Source organism: Ursus americanus, chromosome 21, assembly GCF_024610735.1.
Source record: "Ursus americanus isolate L20-20 chromosome 21, mUrsAme1.1.p, whole genome shotgun sequence".
NCBI lineage: Eukaryota > Metazoa > Chordata > Mammalia > Carnivora > Ursidae > Ursus > Ursus americanus.
The window spans coordinates 20,599,981-20,621,309 of record NC_142147.1 but is presented as its reverse complement, the minus strand read 5'-3'; positions in this window follow the sequence as shown (position 1 = coordinate 20,621,309).

Sequence of the window (21,329 nt, the reverse complement as noted above, 5' to 3'; positions counted from 1 at the left end):
TTCTTTCTAGTATAATGCTCTTATCAAATGCCCAATTCCCCTTGCATTTTAAGAAAAGATCAACAGTTGTACAGGAAATATTTTCTGATTATTTCTGTGTTACCTACAAAGCAGAGTGATCACTACTAAGGAGTCTGTACATCCAGAAAAATGTACTACACACGTTACAATTATTGGAAACACAATGTTTTCAATTTTTCCAGGGTCTTTTTTTATAATCAGAAAGTTTTCTTTAAAAAAAAAATTAGAAATTCTTCTAACTTCTCAGAACCCAATTCAAATCATCCCCCTTTATGGGCTCACCTTGTGTTGGAGAAAGATTTTTAAAGGGAAACCCAATAGTTTCCTTATGTCTTTGATCCAGGCATTGCTAGACAGTTGGTATGAATGGAGTCAGCACCTGGGGTACCCCAGGTTTGTCTCAACGTCATTCAATGGGGTTCTTCTGGAACAGATTCTAGCACATGATTCAAGCCCAGGAGCTTTCCGGTTTCTGGTGCCATGACTAACTACTGACTGTGGGAACTTTAATTTTCAGGATAAGCTGGAAAACTTCACTAGTTACATAACTTAGAAGGACTTATCGGACAATGTTTCAAGGACAAAGAACTTGACTTCACGTATCAACAAAGGGTAGCTTACATTCTCACAAACTGATAAAATTTTCACATTGGAAGAGCTGAGAAAATACTATTAATCAAATCTCCTCATTGTTCAGAGGTGTGAACTAGGGTTCCAAAATAAGAAGATGACTTCTTTGAGGGAACACAGGGAATCTGTGGTAGATCTAGGGTGATTTTATCTTTTTGCCTAGCAGTCTTTCCAGGGAACTGGCTATTATCCTCCGCTGTTAATTTAGCAAAGAGAGAATCTCCATTGTCTTCTGAAGGTGCAGCTGCACTGTCACTGTCTTGGGTTATTGGGCTAAGAGTATTATCACCTCTTATTGCAACCCTTTGAAATAAGATTTAGCCATTAAAGGTTATAACCAAGGTTCTACCCTCTATTCCTATGCCTGTGTGAACACTGTTTGGCCCCAACAAGCTGCCAACCCTGTGGGGCAGAATTTTGCTAGCCCGCACAACTAGTCTGTTGTGATTCATCAGCCTGGAAAATCAGCCAGTGCTACCCACACTAAAGAGGCACTTTGGGGATATTCTCTACTGCTGTTCCTGGCTAAATGTCTCTATTCTGTCTTGCTGCTGCCTTAAATTCCAGGATTGTAAATCTTAGCACTATATCCCAAACGCTGTAGCTTTTATGTCCTTCATTTCCCTAGTTATGGTTGAGAGTGGTTAAAAACACATACATAGAAAGGGAGAAGTCACAGGTGATCATTTGATGTGCAAATTTTATTTATTTAACATTAAAGTAACTTTGCCTAGTGATACTCTTCTAGGGAACTAATTCCTAAATCACTGGGGTTCTAGTAGCCCTGAGTTTCAGGACAAGTGATAAATTGGTGTCTAGGCCTCTTCTTTCCTCTGAGCCCCTTCTATCCTCTTCTGACCACGGTGGTGGCAATCATGATGGATTTCACAACCTTAAACAGCTTTTTCTAGATACTTTTTCCGAAAGTATTGATAACACAGGATGTAAGAGAAAAACACAAAACAGAGTAATTTTTTAAAGGCTTTGTTGGGGTACAAAAGGCTTGAGTCCATTTCTAGACTTGTGTTAACTCGCTGTTTCAATGGGTAAGGACAGGCGCCTCTCTGAGTTTCCATGTTTCTGTCTACAGTGGTTTCTTTTTTTTCTTTTTCTTTTCTTCCTCTTCTTTTCTTTTTTCTTTCTTTCTTTTTCTTTTTTTTTTAGAGCAAGAGCGAGAGAGAGAGAAAAAGAGAGCAAGCAAACTGGGGGTGGGGGCAGACGGACAGAGAAAGAATCTTAAGTAGGCTCTACACTCAGCATGGAGCCCAACATGGGGCTTGATCTCACAACCCTGAGATCATGACCTGAGACAAAATCAAGAGTTGGACACTTAACCAATTGAGCTACCCAGGCACCCCTATAATGAAGGTTCTTGATAGGCTTTTGTGAAGGTTAAAATAATTGATTTTTAGAGCTAGAAAGAACATTAATCTCCACTACCCCATACCAAAACATAATCTTAGAAGTATCCATTTCTCAATCTAATTCCAGAGTAGCTAGGCAAAATGTGTCCTGGGGAATGGGAGTGGTCAGCAATAGGTGAAGACCAGTTTACTCCTGAGGGGTTCAAAGTAGGGATGAGGCCCTGGTAAACAGGATCAAATCTCAGCTGAAGAAGAGTAAGAGATGGTAAAGGTCTCACTCAAGAGATATGGGCTTCCTGGTCTAGTCACTGCTCTCTCATCCTTGGGGATATGGCTCCAGATCTCTAGCCCCCTCAACAAAAATCAGCTTTTTCCTAAACACCAATGGTTGGGCTCATTTCTCATGACTTTTCAGATACAGCCATGTTGGGGAAACTGAATGAGACCTATACTGGCAGAGGAAGTCTTTCCCTATAATTAAGGGAGACAGAGAGGATCCAGATTTTAGGTTCAATTGGGAAGCCAGAATCAAATAGCTCAAAGATCCAGCTTTTACACAGACCATCACACCAATGAAGCTAAAGTAAATTGTAGATTTCAAAGGTCCACAGCTAGGATGTCCAAGGTGAAGAGAGTAGGCATACCCATTTCAGACCAGGAGGAAGCAATCTTTAGAACATTCTTGTGCACTAGTGATGTTGTTTCTATCATAGTCAGTGTAGTAGATGTGGATGGGTCCCTGATTTCCCAGCACCTAAGATGGGACAGACACTGCAGCACCTAAGATGGGACAGACACTGATAGGACTGTCTGGGATAGTCAAGACCTAGAACCTAGATAGCCCCATGAGAGATGTGATCAAGCAGAACCAGAGAATAAAATCTGCAACTGACAGGGCAGGAAGAGATGGTATATACATAAATATGGTGTTGGTGAGCTCCAATTATTGGAGGGAAGTTTGTTCTACTACCCAAAATTTGCCAACTGCTCAAATCCAAGCAATATTCATCGTCAGTTGGCCAGTGTGATTCTCTCCAATTCCAGAGGAAATTCCTTGTCTTCCACCCTTTTTCTCAGTATGTCTGGTGCCCTTCCTTCTCAGTCAGCACTTCCAGCTCTTAAGGGTTTGATTGCCCTGTGATTAAGGAGGTTTGTTGGGGTCTAACATACTGAGAAAGGGGTGTGGAGAAGGAAATAAATATTTAATGAGAATTTTGCTTCTGAGCCTTCCTCTTAGAGGGGAAAATGGAAATCAAAATCTTCACTGGAACCCCTGTTGTTGGAGGACAAAGAAATGTTCTTGCACTGCTGTGAAAACGAGCTGCTGGCACCTCAGCAAGAGGCAGCTCTGAGAGGGGAAGTCTTAATGAATCACAGAGCAAAGAGCCCTTTTCTGGAAGGAATTATCCCCAGTGCTTTCCCTAATAACATACCCAGGCCTCAGCCTGATGGATGTGGAGTGATGTCTTTGGAGTAGAAGCTCCCAGGTTATGAGGTTGAGATTTATGCAGCATTCCCTACCAATGCTTCCCACCCAACGAGATGAATTATGCAGCTTGATAGCCCACACAGAGGGGCTTTTTGGGGGGCTTCAAATAGCTATACACTAGAGGACAAAACTTTCCTAGAGGAAGCCTCAGAAATGGTGGGGAGTTGGATTTGTGACTTTGGATAAATCAATGAACCTCTCTGTTCTTTGGATTTTCAAGCCTATAAAATAGAGATAGTACTAGTACCTGCCTCAAAATGACTATTTTTGAGAATTTAATGAAATAATATTTAAGAAAAAAGCTAGAATTATTGACATGTAATAAACACCCTATAATATTTAGCTATTTTTACTGTTTTCATTGCTGTGGTGGTGGTTATCATCTTGGCAGAAGCTGGGGCTTGGAACTGAAGTGTTGGATAATAGCTGCCATGTGAAGAGGTGGGAATGTGGTTGATTGCAAGAACATTCCAGGTCTTTTTTGTAGTAGGAGTTGACATATATTGATTGCTTACCATGCTCAAAGTATCTGCCATTCATTATCTCATTGAACGCTCTCAGTAACCAAAGATAAAGATATCACCACCATGACCACCACCACCACCACGAACACCACCACCATCATTATCACCACCATCCTCATTCTGAGAGGTAGAAAGCAAACCCAGGTCTGACTGATTGCAGAGCCTGCATCTGCTCTTTCTCCCATAATCATCTCTGCTGCCTACTTCAAGCCCTCCATTTATTCCAATGTTGAGACAGCCAGAAGTTATTATTATAGCTACTTATGCTGGCCTTCCACTATGTCATTTTGGGTCCACTGCCATCACTGATAGTATTTACCTGAGCTCTCCATTATGCTCTTCCTCTGAGATAACCCTGACCAGGTCCATTATCATTGTCACACCAAGAGGTGTCTTATTGCCAAGGGCCCTAGCTCTCCTAGGTCTTAGGAGAAAGCATTAATCAAATGCTTTCTTGTCCTTCTCTTTGCTCCTAGGACCTATCCAGATCTTAGTCTCCTCACTATGACTGTAGGTATCTTGGCATTGTATATCAAAGCCAAATTTCTGCCTGGGATCTTATTTCCAATTGTATTAAATTATGGCACTACCACCTGTCTTGCTACTTGTCCCTACATACACAGCACTTGAGACCCCTGGATGGGGAATGGCCTGATAGAGCCTGAGATCACCCTGCATCATGGGCCACCATGAACAGGGCCTACTGTTGCCTCTCACTCTACAGCTTCAGACTTCAATGTAAATCAAGCCCCATATCAAACAATAGGCCAACCCACCTGCTTCCTCTCTGCTTTATTTGGATTTAGATGAGGAAGAAGTAATACTTACTGAGTGACAGAGAATTCAGTCTTGTCTGAGGCCTGATTTTCCTCTACCTAGTCTTTGTCTGGCTTCCTTTGTTCTGTTTCGGTGTCTCCCTGTATTCCATGTCCACATCCTCTTCACTCAGCCTGATTTTCCAAGATTTCATCACAGAGGATGCCCCCCCCCCCGAGTCATTTTCATGTCAGCAAGAACAACCTACTACTCTGACTAGATGCATCCATACTTGACCCTGGGTCAATACCTCCATGCTGTGTCTTTGTGGGCTCCTACCACTTCACTCCTCAAATTCTGGGCCCCCATTAGCTCTCCTTCCACATTCAAAAGTTGATTTGATATGGAAAGGTGAAGTGCATTAGTGTATGTTCAGTATCTTCAAGGATTTGGCCTCTTCTCCTCCCTGTAGACATTTCTGTGCTCACATTGTTCAGAGAATAACATGGTCTAGACTATGAACTTCTTGAGGGAAAGAACATTGATGGATTCATCATTGCATCTCTTGTAGGGCAGTGCCCATAACCTACTGGGATCTTTGTTCCTCATTTTACTGCGGGTTCACCAATCGCTTTGGAAAGGAGGCTGCCTCCATAAGCTGACCTGATGACCTATTCCTAATGTAGCCTGAGATGATTAAAAAACTCTGAGTCTTCCTCCCCTTTCCCTCCAACACTTGTTTCCAGTTTTCTGAAGGGACAGCTGGACGCAGTCCAGGTGAACCAGGATCCTATATTGTATTCACCTTTCATTCCACTACAACAGCTGGCTGATTGCTCTGGGTTGCAGGGGTTTATGGTGACCCTGTTAATTGATGCACAAAACAACCCATCAAAAGGTAAAGTGATCGCACTGCTTCCTGAGGCAGCAGGAAACCTTAGTCTTTGCAGCCTACCTTCTGTTGCTTGTTCTAAACCTGAGGTATTAATGCCTCCCCAGTAAACACCAGCAGGGAAACAGTTAAGCATTGTGTGGAGTATTTCACTCCAGGAGGGCAGTTCAGTGTGTGATTGAACATTCCATCATCATTTGCCATCTTCAAATTGCCCATAAGAAACCCCAACATCTAGATGTGGTGTTAGAACAAAGAGGGCTGGTTACTTTGCATTGTAGGCAGTGGGCAGGAAAATTTGAGCAAAGGCATTAGGATCAATGGGATGATTGGAGAGATGATATAGAGAGAGATTTTTCATAGACAGCTTTTGTTGGTCATTTTTCTTTTTAATGTACAAAGGCCATATTTTATAGGGGGAAGAGCAAAGAGTCAAGAAATGTGGTTTCGAATCCCAATTTCCTTTGATGAATACAGCATTCACCCTAGCATCTATCTGCATGTATATGACAATGTGGAATACACATAGATATTCAAGAAATAATTTTTTTCCTACCTGAGGAGCTGGAGTCAAGTCTTTCTTTTAGGGGAAAGGTAAAGTATTTCCAATGATTTCCAACCTTCTTTTTTTTAAAAAAAATTATGCTACGTGCACGACCCAGTGCTATGACTTTTATGGACATTAGTTCATTTAATCCCAGCAAATAATGCCCAAAATAAGTATTATAATGCCCATTTTAAAAATGAGGAAACTGAGGCTCAGAAACTGAAATTGCTTACATTGGTCATAGTGTCATTATGTTCTGAAGCTAGTCTTCCAGACCAGGATTATTTAACTCACAGATTGGGTAAGACAGAATAGGGGAGTGGTCAAGGCCATTGGTTACCTGACCAGGTTGAATTGTGCTGCTACCACAAAGCAACTTGCTAATGTCAGATTTACTTTACCTCTCCAAGGCTTAGTTCTCTTACCTGGAAAATCAAGATAATGAAAGCAACTTTCCCACAGAGTTTTGTGATTACTAAATGAACTAATATATGTCATGTACTAAGTAAAAGGCCTGACACAGAATAAATACATAATAACTGGTAGTTGCTGTTGTTCCCATTACGCTATCAGGGTACCTGCAGCCTCAGTTAGGGAAAGAACCCTCTTCTCCATGAATCTTGTATTGGAGACTCCATGTGTAGGTGACTCATAGTTAGAAGACTATGTACATTTTCCCTGAGAAATATGATAAGGCAACGTAGTAGGAAATGAGAGTAAAGGATGGTGTCCAAGGAAACCTAGGTGGAAAATAGGGAAGACTCATGGCCTTCTGCACTGGGCAATGCATGCAAGAGAGAAAAGTCAAGGACTTTTCCCAAGTTGCTGGGTGAGTCAAGCTGTCAGCTGGTTTGCCTTCAACCAACATGGCTAAACCAGCTGGAGGAGGAAGCAAAGGAGACATGTCTGTAGAAACCTCTTATCTAGAAGGGTATATATCTAGGAACCACAGTTTTGTGGAAATATTAATAAAAACTCTATATCTAACTAAATTTATGTTTTATTATACATGGAGAACATTTAGCATCTGGCACCAGCTATGGCAGAAGTTGCTCTGAGAGACTCAGGAGAAAGTACCTGTGGTTCAAGGAGTTTACCACATCACACACTGTGTTCCTGGAGCCATAGACTCAGTGTTCGTGTTTAACACTGAAACAAAATTCACTATACCGTTCTTAGATACCAGTTTGCAAAGCCCTCATATAATTAAATCAGATTCACTTTTGCTCTGCAAATCAAAGGCAGAGCAAGTTTGAGGTGTAAATCGGGCTTGATCAGAGCAGTCTTCTAATACAAGTAACAATTGCGTCATCCCTGCCTCCTCTATGTAGTGGTGAACATGAATCAAAGCCCTTTCTTCCGTTGGAAACTTAAAAATGATGCCGAAGTCTGAGCAGGCTGAAGGAATGGATGAGGAACCACAGAACCATTTTTTTAAATCAAGAATTTCTCAAGTGAGGATTTTCCTAAGAGCCTCTGTTTTGGCCATTGTTCCAGAAAGGCACTTGATTTGATCTTTAGGGCAAATGTTGGACTTGAAGGATGGCTGGCTAGCAGGCCAGGAGAACTGATTGTGTGCCAAACAGAGCAGGTGCTGGGTTCAAAGATTCAGGGATTCAACACCTATTTATCGATCCTCTTCACGATGCTAGGCATTGATACCCATGGTGGGAGGCAGGTCTTTGCTTTCATGGAACTTCTATTCTTTCGGGGGAAACACACTAGTGATTAAAATGTAGCCCTTCCCAGGGAGCCTGGGTGGCTCAGTCAGTTAAGGGTCTGACTCTTGGTTTTGGCTCAAGTCATGATCGCATGGGTCATGGGATCGAGCCCTGACTCGGGCTCTGGGCTCAGCGGGGAGTCTGCTTGAAGAGTCTCTCTCTCTCTCTACCTCACCCTACTCACTCTCTCTTTTTCTCTCTCTAATGAATAAATAAATCTTTAAAAAAATAAAATAAAATGTAGCCCTTGCCTTCCTTGAGCTCGAAGCTTGAGAGATGTTGAGCTTTCTAACCATCTCGATCGAGGGCACAGGTTGCGGAATTAAACAGACATGGTCTAAGCTCTGGATTACCAGTTATTTGCTCACTGGTCTTGGAAAACTTATCTTAATTCTCTGAGTCTCCTAGCTCTCACAAAAGTCTACCAGGAAAAGCATGCGAGCTATTCTGGGAACAAGCCGACCCATGGAATCTGCGTCATATTATATATTGCATAAATTACAATATCATTATTATTAACAACATGGCCTCCAGCAAGTTATTTAACCTCTCTGAACCTCAATCTCCTTATCTGTGAAGTGGGGATAATAATCCCTCCTGCAGGGTTGTGAGAAAGATTGGATTTGGTACTTTCTCTAAGGCACCTAGCCATGACTAGAGGTCAATAAATAGCAAAGATAATTATAAGTATTAAACAAAACACAGAAAGCTATGAGCTAAATGTTCCACAGTCAGTGTTATTTGCCCCTCTACAGACTGTGGAAAGTTTAGAAGGGGATTTTAAAAGTCTGCAGACTGGAAAGTTCTTTAGAAAATCATCTCCCTGGGTGTCGTTAAAGATATATTTTGATGAGGACATAAACAATTCACAGACCAAGAAATTGTATTTCCCTTGCGGTAAGTGTCATCCAAAAATCTAATGGGAAAAGGATTGCAGCAGACATTCGGAACACGTCCACTCAGAGAGTAGCAAGTCGTAATAAAAATCACCATCTGAGTTTGGAGCTGTTTGGGGTTTTCTTTAAGAGGATAGAAAGGGCCATTTTTTGACATATATACCTGTTTCTCAGAAAAGCAATATTAAGTAACTCCCACTTCCATTTCCAAGAAAGCAAAAGAGACCCTTTTAGCAGCTATCATTTATGAGTCGGAGATTTTTCATTACATGAATCCTGTTACTGCAAACCCACATTGGGTCACTCCTAGCAGAAGCAGAAGCCAGAACAGACTCGGGGTCTCAGCGGCTGCCCACCCAGAGGGCCTGCTGTCATCACTGGCTCCCCCAGTTACACGGGGTGGTCTGGGGTTCCTCTCTGCATGTGGCTCTGCACACATGTCTCTCTCTCCCTGCCTTGCCTGAGTCCCTTTGTCTCTAACTTTTCTGTTTGTCTTCTTTCTTACTGCTGCCCACGTCCCCTTCCCTCTCCCCCTGGGCCTCTGGGAGCCTCTGCTTCTTTGCTTCCATTCCAGTCTCTGTGTCTGATGCAGGCTCTGTATGTCTGTCATTTTGTTTCTCTGTTAGCCACTCTGTTTCTCTGTCTCTCCCTGGTGTTGTCTGTTCTTTCTTTTTTTCTCCTGTTTTCTCCCCCCCCCCCATTGGTCTCTGCCAACATCTTTTTCACTACATTTTTCTCTCTGCTTTTCAACCTTTCCCTTTTTCTTTTTGGCTCTACTTGTTGGTTTTTGTTTTGTTCCCCATCAACCGGTTCTTTCTCTCTTTGTTTCCACCTCTGTGTCTGCACGTCTTTTCATGCCTAATTCATTCTTTCTACTTTCCTCTTTCTGTGTTTCTATTTCTGTTTCAGGCTCTTTTCTTTTTCATTCTCTCTCCCCCTCGTCCTTCACTCACTGTATATTTTTCTTTTTTTCTCTTCTCCCTTGCCTCTCTCTCTCTGGTGTTCCTTATGTTTTTCACGGTTTTACTATGTCTCATTTTCTCTCCCCTCTCAGAAAACACACACATACACACACCACCACCACCACTCTTTCTCTTCCTACATCCTGACCTGATAGACCCCTCCACAGAAAGCAGGTTGTAAATTTAAAGGCGCTCCATAACAGCATTGGGTGTTGTTTGGTTTATGGTGCCTTCATGAAATCACACACACATATTTCATTCCTGCAGCAACTTCTTTCTGGTTGAGTCAGCATCACACTTGGCACCCAGACTTCTGCAATGTAGCTGCCCCCTCACCCATATTTCTAAGACCCCAGACCCAGCACACCAGAGGGCCTCCTCCCCCTGCACTGGAAGGCCTTCCTCTCCCACATTCAGGACAGCCTCGACTTAGTCGAGCCAAATTATATTGAGGTTGAAAGAGTCAAAGATAATAAATAAAAAGAAGCCTTATTTTTTTTTAAAAGGGTGGGGGTATTACTCCAAGAAGTAAGCTGCCTCACAGATGGTTACTCTCTGGGAGACAGCAGTTGGAAAAAATGTAGGCAGGGTGGGGTCCTAGTCCTCCCACCCACTCTGTGATTCTGCCTTTGTCAATCTATGTAACATTTTCACTGGCACCTGGCTCTCATAGCAAGAAGGCAGGATCTGACTTTAGAAGAAGTGGGTTGGAACCCTTTCTCCATCCCCAATATTGGCTAGTAAGCCTGGACAATTTTCTTAGTTGACTTGGAGTCTCAGTTTGATCAGCTGCAAAATAAATTCCAGATTCCAGCCTCCGTTTATTGAGCAGACCCCACACATCAGGAGGGGTGCTCGGGGCTGTTGCACATTTTCCCTTGTAAGGCCATTCTCCCCAAGGACCTGTGAACAGCTAGGATCACCGAATGGTTTTTCTGGCAGGCTCTAGTTCCTCCTTCAAGCCTCAGCGTTAACATTGCCCTTTTTGCTGGGAGACCCTCACGAAATAGATCCTTCCCTTTTACACTCCATCAGAGCAATGTGCTGTCTTTTTAGAGCTTTGGCAGTTTATAGTTACGTATTTATGCATTTGTTTATTTATGGCTCATTGGTCCTCATGAGACTATAAGCTTCATGTAGGAAGGAACCATTGTCCATCACACACCCAGTGCCTCCTGCAGTGATATGGAAACTGAAGCAAGAGGAAATGAATGAATTCACCCAGGGACACTCATCCTGAACATGGTGGCACTGGAATGGGACACGGGCAGTCATGTGCAAGCTCCCTCCTCACCTTCTTGACTGCTAACATTTGCCACCCAGAATCCATACAAGGAATGAATGAGATGTTATATATGCTAAGTGCTTTGCAAACTGTGAAGCTTTGGGAAAATATTATTTTCTACAAATCAGGAACATTAAGTCAGACCACCTTTCAACATCTACACTTCCTTAAAAAGTAGGCAGGGGTTTATTTGAATCTTAAGCAAAAGTGAACAGAGAGGACCAGTTTTTGTCACTATGGAGGTCAAGAAGGGCCAATTAAATATGTTTAGCCCTAGCAACTGATGAGTGGTGAGACCCTGCAGGGATTCTACAGATGTGCAGAGAGCTCTGTCCCCTTGGGTGTGCTCAGCAGTGCTTTGAATTCTCTGAAATTGAGAGAAGATTTCCTGTGGCCTAGACAAACTTGTTCCATGCCAGGCTCTGCAGCCAGACGACAGTGGATTTCTGCTTCCCCATTTCCATTATGTGATACTAGAGGGTATCAGGGAAAATTCCTTTGGCTTCCATTGTCAGTAGGGATGTAATTATTATTTGATCACTGCAATTTAAGACCCACATCAAGTGCCTTCTTTTTCCTCCAGATATGAACCAATTCTCTTTGACACCTGATAAGTCATAGGCACCTGTTTTTCTCAACTTTTTGAGATGTCTCAAGATATTTGGGGCTGGGATTCTTCGATTAGTACTATCTGGTTAATGAGAGGGTGGCTTCAAGCCTTTCTTGGTTCAAGTTAGAAAGAAAATTAACAACTACTGTATTCCTCATGCATAGTATATTAGGTATACAAGGCATGTTATTGTATATTAGATATACGAGGTATGATTAGAATTATAAATGTTGATGTTTACTGTGTAAAATAATTTGCTTGGAGTACTGCGCAAGAATCCCAACAGCCCTCAAGATAGATGTATTATTGCTAATCACATTTTAGAAATGTGGACTCTGAGGCTCAAGGGATTACAGTGACTCACCCAAGGCTACAAGGCTAATAGAAATCAAAGATGGGACCTAAGCCTTGGCTGACTCTAGATGTTGAAGCTGACATTGCTAACTGCCACACTATTTCTTTTTCTTCTTCTTCTTCTTTTTAACATTTTATTTATTTATTTGACAGAGAGAAAGACAGCCAGCAAGAGAGGGAACACAGCAGGGGGAGTGGGGGAGGAAGAAGCAGGCTTCCAGCAGAGGAGCCCGATATGGGGCTCCATCCCAGGACTCCGGGATCGTGCCCTGAGCCGAAGGCAGATGCTTAACAACTGAGCCACACAGGTGCCCCTCCCACACTACTTCTATCTCTACTAGATTCTGAGCTCTTCAATATGAAATTTCCAATTAATTATTTTTTTTATCTTAACAGTAATCCATTCCCTTTTGTTTGTTTGTTGTTTGTTTGTTCGATTTTTTTATTTCCACTGTCACTCCAGGCCCCTCTCAGCTGGACTATTATAATGCCTCTAATGTGTCCCCCTTCTCTTCCAATTCAGTCCCCTCTATTTTCTCAAAAGTTTGCTCTAGCTTCAAACTATGTTAATTTTAAACGATGCTTCCCAATCCATGTCTGTGAGCATTAAGAACTGCTCTCTTTAATGCATGTGTGGTTTAGAGATTACGGACACTCACAAGATTCCTGGTCCTCAGCTCTGCTTCAGCAAATCTCCTCTCTCCTCTGCTAATCTCACTGCGCCTGGATCATCTTCCTGAGAACTCTCCCTTCCAGGAGTCTAGAACCAGGATTTCCACTTTCCAGGTAAAACCCCTGATTCTCAGATTGTATGGGGTCTGAAATGGGCTGGGAAATATCATAAAGATGTTCTCCATAGCTTAACTCTGGTCTCTGTTTGAAAAGCCTCATCCATAGGAAATTTAATACCTCCCCAAATAGTGCATTTTATCTGAACACACCAATGTATACTAACATTAACACAGCCAGCAGTTTTTTTTAATGTTCTTGGTATGCTAGCCACTCTCCAAATACTGTATATACTTTAAATCCTCCCCCCAAACCTTGCAAGTAAGTATGAATAAACCCACTTTACAGATAAGGAAATTGAGACTCAGAGAGGCAAAGTGATTTGGCCAAGGTCCCAGGGTTATTAAGTGGCAGTGCTTCAAACCAAACCTGGGTCGAGCACATGCTCCCCATTCTGAAATGCTTTCCAAATAAACCGTAACCTCACACTATGCATCATTCCTGGGAAGGGTTCTGCATCTTTGTGCTTCCAAAGCCCCTTTTGCTGACCTCAACATGAACTGCATGGTCTTGGGTCTTGCCTCCTCACTAAGACAAACATTCCCTGAGAACAGAACCTTTTGCAGACTTGTTTGCATTAAGCACAGGATCTACCCAAAGCAGGTAAAAATATGTATTCATTGATACATGCAAGACTAGCACTGAGGTCATCTTGATCTATTCATGCTACGTGGATTATCTCCTTCAACCCCTGAAGGAGGTACGAGATTACCTCTACCTCATAAATGATATAACTGAAGCTCAGAATTCTTCCCACAGCACTGAGACTGCATTCACCCATCAGATCACCACAGAACTTGCCCTGTACCTACGTGGCCTGGGTCAACCAGGAAGCAACTTGCCTCTTCTCTGACATTCACTGTCAACTCTACTTCAGAACAGGGCTCAGTCCCTGCAATCTGATGAACACCTGGACTTGGTTGTACTAAGCAACACGACTAGGTTTGAGGGCAGGTCACATGTGTATATTTCCACTTGCCCTCCTACTTACCATTCCTTATTTTTTCTCCTAACTATTGAGTAGGGCACACTGTTGTTCTACATGTGCCAAATACCAAGTGTGTCTTTACACATATGGTTACACTAAACACTGCAAAAATCCTGTAAGGCAAACATTACATATTTGGAAACTGAGGCCCACATAAAAGGGAGTTGTCCAAGGTCACGCAGCTAGTACCAAGTGAAACTTGATTCAAATCTGGACATGCGGACTCCTGACAATGTTAACTTCCCATGATGTTCTGTAATGCATTTCTTTTCCTCCTGTCCCTGCTGCCTTACAGAAATACCATACAAATTAGGCCTGAGAAACCCCATCAAGGCTTTCTATCTCTGGTTAAGATAAGCAGAACTCAGAACCTGGATTCAAGTCTGGGTTTTGCCACTATTAGAATGTGAGCTTCCAATGAAGGTTGGTTTCCCTTCGTTCATATTCCATGGACATATAATTTAATAGCTACTATATATTAGAAAAGTCCCTATTTGATCCTTACAACAGTCTTGTGAAATAGGGGTTATTATTCTTATTTTATAAATCAAATCAAATAAAAATAACTGGGTGACAGTTATCAGAGTACCTTCCTCCCAGCATTGCTGTTTCTACTAATGAGATAATAAACAGGGATGTGTTTTACACAGGGAATGGGGAATGCAGATATTGCTATTATACAGAACCTCTAATTGAAAGAGGGGATGTTTGTGACCTTGACTTTGTCTTTCAACATCTTAAGTAGAATGTAACCATTGTGGTGTTCTGAGAGGCAATGCAATGCTGGGACACAAATAGGACCCAGGGCATGTGGATGTGTGTAGGGTGGGTGCTAGGGAAGCCGTTGCAGGGGACAGGATGCGAGCTCCAGCCACCTGAGTGCAGGACTCAGTTGTCCGTTTCCACAATGAGGCAGAGACAGTAGGGTCTGAGCTGGAACCCCTGTCTCCATCTACCCAGGTCTGGTTTGGGCAGTGATCAAAGCAATAGCTCCTGCATCTCTGCAGAAACCACTTGGCTTTCACTCATGCATGAGAAACCAATGAGCCTTCCTGGGGTATTTTTCTCACAGATTTCCAAGCCTGGCTATTGGCTTTCTGTCACTTCTTTCAGGCCTGATTAACACAGTATAAAATTGAGGGGTTTTCAGCCATTCTTCAAAGAGGAGGAGTCAGTTTTCTTTGCTTTCATTCTGAAATAAGCAATTGCATTACCTCCATCTGAATGGAGGCCGGGGATGCAAGGAGTCGAGATCAATCCACTGTGTGGAGGAAGGCAGAAGCTGAAGCACCAATGGACATGGCACACGGCTCCAGCAGAGCTCCTAAGTCCTTGACTCAAAGGAATATCGGAGGGGACAGTCAGTGACTTGTCCAAGGCAAAATGATGACACTGGCCCTGGAGGATGGGGATTGTAATCACAGGGATTGCTACCATCTACTGGGCACTTACGACGTGCTGCGGTAAGTGGCGTGAGTATCTCATTTAATCCTCATGAAGACCCTACGTGGTGGGCGCTGTCACTGTCCCAACTTCTTAGATGATGGAAACTGAGACTTGGAGGGTTAGTGAGTTGCCTGAGGTAGCACGACTGGTGAGGGAGAGAGCTCTATTAAATCCCAGACTATCAAAGCCGGAGCTCCTCTCTTGATCAACACACTCTAATGCGTCCAGGGTCAAAGCCAGAGGAACTTCCTAATTGGCCCTATTAGCTTAGCCTATCATTCTGGGAGATAGATGGAGGAAATCTCCAAGACTCAATAAAAGTGTCTTCCTTTGGGGCCAAGAAGCAGTCTTTCTCTCTGATGAAAGCCTAAATTCAGAAGTCCCCACAGGGGGTAGCGTGGTATGGGGACAGTAGCGCAGAGAGATGGAGGGCTCAATTTGTATCCCAGCTCCATTTACCACCTTGGGACTATGAACCAGTAACCTGACCGCTCGGAGCCCAAACTTCCTGAGCCGTGAAATGAGGGTGGTGATACCTATCTGTCAGCAAAGTGCCTGGCCCATTATGGGTAATTAATACCTGTTGGCTCCCTTCCTTCTTTCTGGGGGCCCAGATCCCCTGGGGTCTCTGAATGTATCTATGAGTCCATCCTCTACTTTCCATTTTCCAAAAAGCTTGGCAAAACACACGCACTCATGCAAACATCCTGTGGGGGAACAGACTTGAAACTGAGGTTCATTGCTCTGCATTGGAACTATATCAGTGGTTATATCCTGCTGAAGAGAAACTCCACTTAGCAGACAGAAAGGCTTATGATGAAATATTTCAGCAGGAAAATGCATTCAGTTTGTAAGAAAAGTTTTCCAGCATCAAATTTACAGACATATAATAGGAAAAGATAAGGTTCTTGGTGAAAAGTTTTGTGAACTCCTGCATTGGAATTCATCTCATTCATCGTAGATCAGTGTCCTTCAGCCCTTCCCACTTTCCCCAGCTCCCGCCTTCTTTGGAGATGCTGCCTTTCCACAGAAAACCCAGGTGAGACACACAGTAGTTACCTCACCACCTCCTTACACCAGTTTAGTCATCCTGCCTCCTTAGACAAGAAACATTAAGAAAATCCACTTATGAAGTAAATGACCTTGGAAACCTTACCATTTCTGTGATTTAAATATAAATAAATTGATCAGTTTGTCTAAAATGGTCAAAATGGTAGCACAAGATCAGATTGACTAAGATCTGAGCATTGAGTGAATTAATCTTTCGTGAAGGCTGGCAAGACAGGATTGACACAGTCCTAAAACAGTTGACCTTTGCCCCACACCGAAGTTGTTCATCACCTCATGACTACATCTACAGAGGCAGTTCTCAACACTAAAAGCACAGTGGGATCACCTGGGAAGCTTTGACAAATCCCCATGTTCAAGCCGCTCACCAGATCACATAAATCACACTCTCTACGGGTGGGACTTAGGCATCTGTATTTTTGTTTAACTTCCCAAGTGACACCAATGCATTGCTAAGGTTGAAAACTGTTGTTTTATGAAAAAAAAAGACTAGAATAAGCCCATCACTCACCCCTTTCCCATGGCTCTGCCATGGAATTCCCTACCAACACCAACTCCATAAGAACCTTGATCGATTTTTCATGTGGCTTCATTTCTGAGGTCTGAGGCATTTCAGGATGAGAGCCGGCTGGTCAATGATGTGTGTGTTCACTGACAACAATTCAACAGCTTTTCTTGGTGTGTTTGAGCTCAAAAAGCTGAAAGATAAAGACCTCACATTAAACTAAGGGGTCTTGCTCTGTCTCCTTCAATCTCCCCAGGCTGATAAATAATGGATAATGAAGAACAGCGCTATTACATGCATAAAGCACTTGGCATCTGCCTCCAAGACAGCACTTTCCATCTAATCTGAGGTCCAGTTCAGCGTAAAATCTGTTTGGTAGGAAGGCCAGGTCCTTTTGGAGGGCTCTTTGATGCTGCCTAGTTGTTCAGTGGAAAAGGGAAAGAACTCAACTCTAGAATCAATCACAGTTTTGGTTTCTAAAGGCCAAAGGGGTAGGTTGGCATGGATGAAGTTTCTTTCTCTTCCTCTGTAAAAGCAAGACATGTGGAATCTACCCAGTTTTGAGGGGCAGACCAGCAAAGCTTCCCAAAGAGTCCCATCTAAAATTGAGCTCCTTAGAGATCTGCTGTTGTGTTTCTTTCTTTATATCATGCATCACAACTATCAAAGCCTGTGTGCTTGTTTGTCTCCTTCCACTGGAGTTTAAACTTCACAGAGGTGGTACCATTTCTGCTCTGTATCCCTTGTGCCTAACATAGTTCCTGGCATATAGTAGGTACTCACATACTGGTTGAAAGAATGCTGAGGGTACAATGTATAACACCTGCTTTACACCTGTTTCAGCACATGTTTTGCTTCATTAGCTGTACATTCTGCATAACTTGGGGGGAAATTAGGTCCTTTGGAAGGTGAACAGGCAGCATGGAGCTGGAGGTGATATTTCCTCTTCATTAGAAATGCCATCTGGGGAATAGTGTAACTCCCACTTGAGCACAGAGCTGTGCAGCCTTGGTGAGGTCACACCCTCAGCTTTCTGAACAAAAGAAGGATTCCATTCCAACTGCTTTGATCATATTGATGTTTCAGTGAGTCAAGGGACTAGAAGAGGCAGACCCATCAGGGAGCCTGGCATATAACAGTGGGCATTTTCTACAGGGAGGCATAAGCTGATATGGGAGAACCAAGGACTCAAACACAGGAAACCTCAAGTGCAGTGTGTGGGCTTTTGGGTCAATTACTTAGCCTCTCTGGGTCTCAGTTTCCTCATTTTAAAAAATAACATGTTTGTCCATCTTCCATCAAGATTTTCTTTTGTAACTAAATACAAAATTTCCCCCACATGCAAAAAAATAAACAATGAAATATAACTAAAATAAAAAAATAACGTGTTTAAATTGATACTTTATTAGGACTCTTGTCAACACAGTGTTTCACAAAGTATGTTCCACAGAGAACTAACTGGTCCAATGCCTTATGGATAACGGGTTCTATTTGAAAGTAAGTTTGAGAAACACCATACACTCTGTGCTTCCTGATCAAGATTCAACAAGTATTTACGGAACATGTACTTATGTGTCACACAGGATACACCAGTGAACTGAAGAGACATCAATTCCTGCCCTCATGGGACTCATATGTTACTGAATGGAAGGAGACAATAAACAAAATAAACAAGAAAATACGTAGTGTGGCAGATGATGGCAAATGCTATCATCAAGAAAATTACAGCAAGGAAAGTGGTTGGAAGGCTCTGATTGGCTGTCATGGTTGATGAGCTCACCCTTGGACAAACTGTTATTGTAGAAATTTCATGGGCTCTGTGATTGGCCAGGCATGGTCATGTGATGCTCAGGAGACAGAATCAGCTTTCAGAAGGAGGAGGAAGACCAAATTTACAGGGAAGACACCACCACCTCCTACCACAGGCCACTAGGCCCCTCCTGAAGTACCATTTTTTTTTTAATCAAATAAGAATTCTGAGAAATGCTGCAGTGAATAAATATACATATCTTCATTTAACTCAGTAGTTCTCAAGTCCACTTAACCATGTGTTTTTGTGTGATATCTATTAATATCGACAGGACACACTTTGATAAACATCTAGCTATAAACATATATGATTTCATTAATCCTCCCTGTATAGTTCATAGTATTATTAAATCTAGATTCTAAATTCTTAAATTTTTAAAGAACTTTCTAGACTGGAAGAACTTTATTCTCCTCTTTTTATTTCCTTTCATAAAAGTATGTGTTGGCACAAGTGTCCTTCCTCAGATGTAATGAGAAGTTTGAAGGAATTAACTTCTAAGGGAGATATGCCTCAATGATTTAGCAAAGGATGTGCAAAGGATAAAATGAATCAATCAGGGGTACCTAGTTTTGATGCAAGATGAAACATTCCAAACCACCTGTTGTGCTGCTCAAATTAGTCTAGTTTAATGAGAAACTTTCATGATGTTTTATAGAAATGTTTGCAAAATCACAGCCCTGTAAAATGTCATGTCATATTCCTTGTGACTTTGGGAAATGTCATGAAGTAAGCTACACCAGTAGGGATCTTAATGCTTCCAATAAAAGTCTCTCATGGAGAGCAAAACATGTATTTACAATTGCTGTTGAGCCACAGGTCACAAAACATAAAGCAGCTGGTTGAATGACAGAAGCAGAAGACCCCAAACTATTCACAGCAGCTGTCCACATTCGTGGACAAGGTCCAGAACTGACCCCATTATCAAGTCACCGATTCACTCCACCAAGTAATTTCACCCTCTAAGGACCCTGGATTCTCTCTCAGCAGACACTGGGATAACAGTAATGAATCCTAAGGTTTAGGAAAAAAGGTCAGTGAATTTGTTGACTGAGGGACCACCTACCATTCTTTTCCTTCAGACAAGTTTTTGCTGTTGTTGCTTTTAAATAGCTCTGGTTTTCTTTCATTTTAAAATCCAATGCACAGACATTTATAGAATACTAAAATGTAGCAAGGAAAAAAGGATGTATAATTTCTCAGCTTAGAAATAACCATTATTAAACATCTGGTGACATGTTAACTTTTACATGCTTCTCTTTATGGTTACGTGAAATACACAAATGAGTGGACAGTGTGTATTGTGTGTTGGCAAACAGGCAGTTCTGTGTACTGATTTATCTTAGCTTTACATTATAAATATTGCCCCACATCATCAGAAAGTCTTCTCATGTATCATTTTAATGGCTATGTAATAGTCCATATATTAAATGCCCTGTAATTTATTTATCATTTTATTATAAATAGGCAATGTATGCTGCACCCACATCCCGATGTTTTGCCACTATAAATACAACCGATGTAAAAATTTGCACACAGGACTTCAGAAAGCATAATATTTAGTCCCCTCAGGAATGCTGGGAATTTTAGAAGGAAACATATGGGCTAATTGCTGATTTTTCCAAGTAAAAGAGTTTAGAAAGCCAGTGTTTCTATAGCTATGTCTACTGTTGATGCAACACAGAAATTTGCTTCGATGTTGAGGAAGAGTTTTCTTTAAATTGTTGGAGGGAGAAAATTTCAAGAGGTTAAAAACTAGAAATTACTCTTTTTTTCCACCAAAACATAGGAAAAAAGCAACCATCAAACAAAATCATTAGGATGGATCAAAATGTTGGCATCATTGCAAGGAAAAAACTGACAGTGTTTAGAGTGTTGATGAAGGCAACTGGTAGCATTCAACTATCAGCAGTCTTGAAGGCCCTCTAAGAACAGAAAAGAGGCTAGCTAAAGAAGGAGCAGGAGTAATCACTCCCCAAACGATAGGCTTCTTCACATCCTTGATCTGTTTTTCCAAATATGTTAAGAATGTAGTATATACCCAATGATAATGGAGACTTTGTGATGCTTAGAGCAATAGAATATAATCATTCATATGTGTGTATACATGTGTACATGTACACTTAGTCTTTTTCACGTCATGGTTTTCCTCAGTAAGCTTCTATTAAGACTTAAGTAGAAACAGGAGTGCAATTATTTTGTCTACTACCCATGTGCAGCAGCTGAGCTAATCCTGCCAGTAACATGCACTTGTTTCAAAGATTAAGCTGGAATTCCTAAACAAGTGCATCAATGAACCTCATGGGAAAGGTGCACTGTTCTAAACTTCTCCATAGTAGATCATAATGTTGGTTTTTCAAGCAAGTGGAACCTGTCCAACTAGCTCTTTGGTTCTCTGGAATGGGCCATATCTTGACAAGGAAGCAATGGCCTTTTTAGTCTCTGCATCTTCAATGAATACTATACAACTCTTTAGGCCATTCTGCATCATTCACCTGGTAGTTTAAAAGACTGTCATTGTGGAAAATGTGGCGCCAAAACTTTGAGGTCAGGAGCACTCACTCACTGTTTCCAATTTAGCCAGAGTGGAACCAGTTAATTATCTTGGAGGAATAATTCCCAGATTTTTCTTTTTTCAGCAAGGATATTTTTCCCCAAGTGGGAGTGATTTTGAT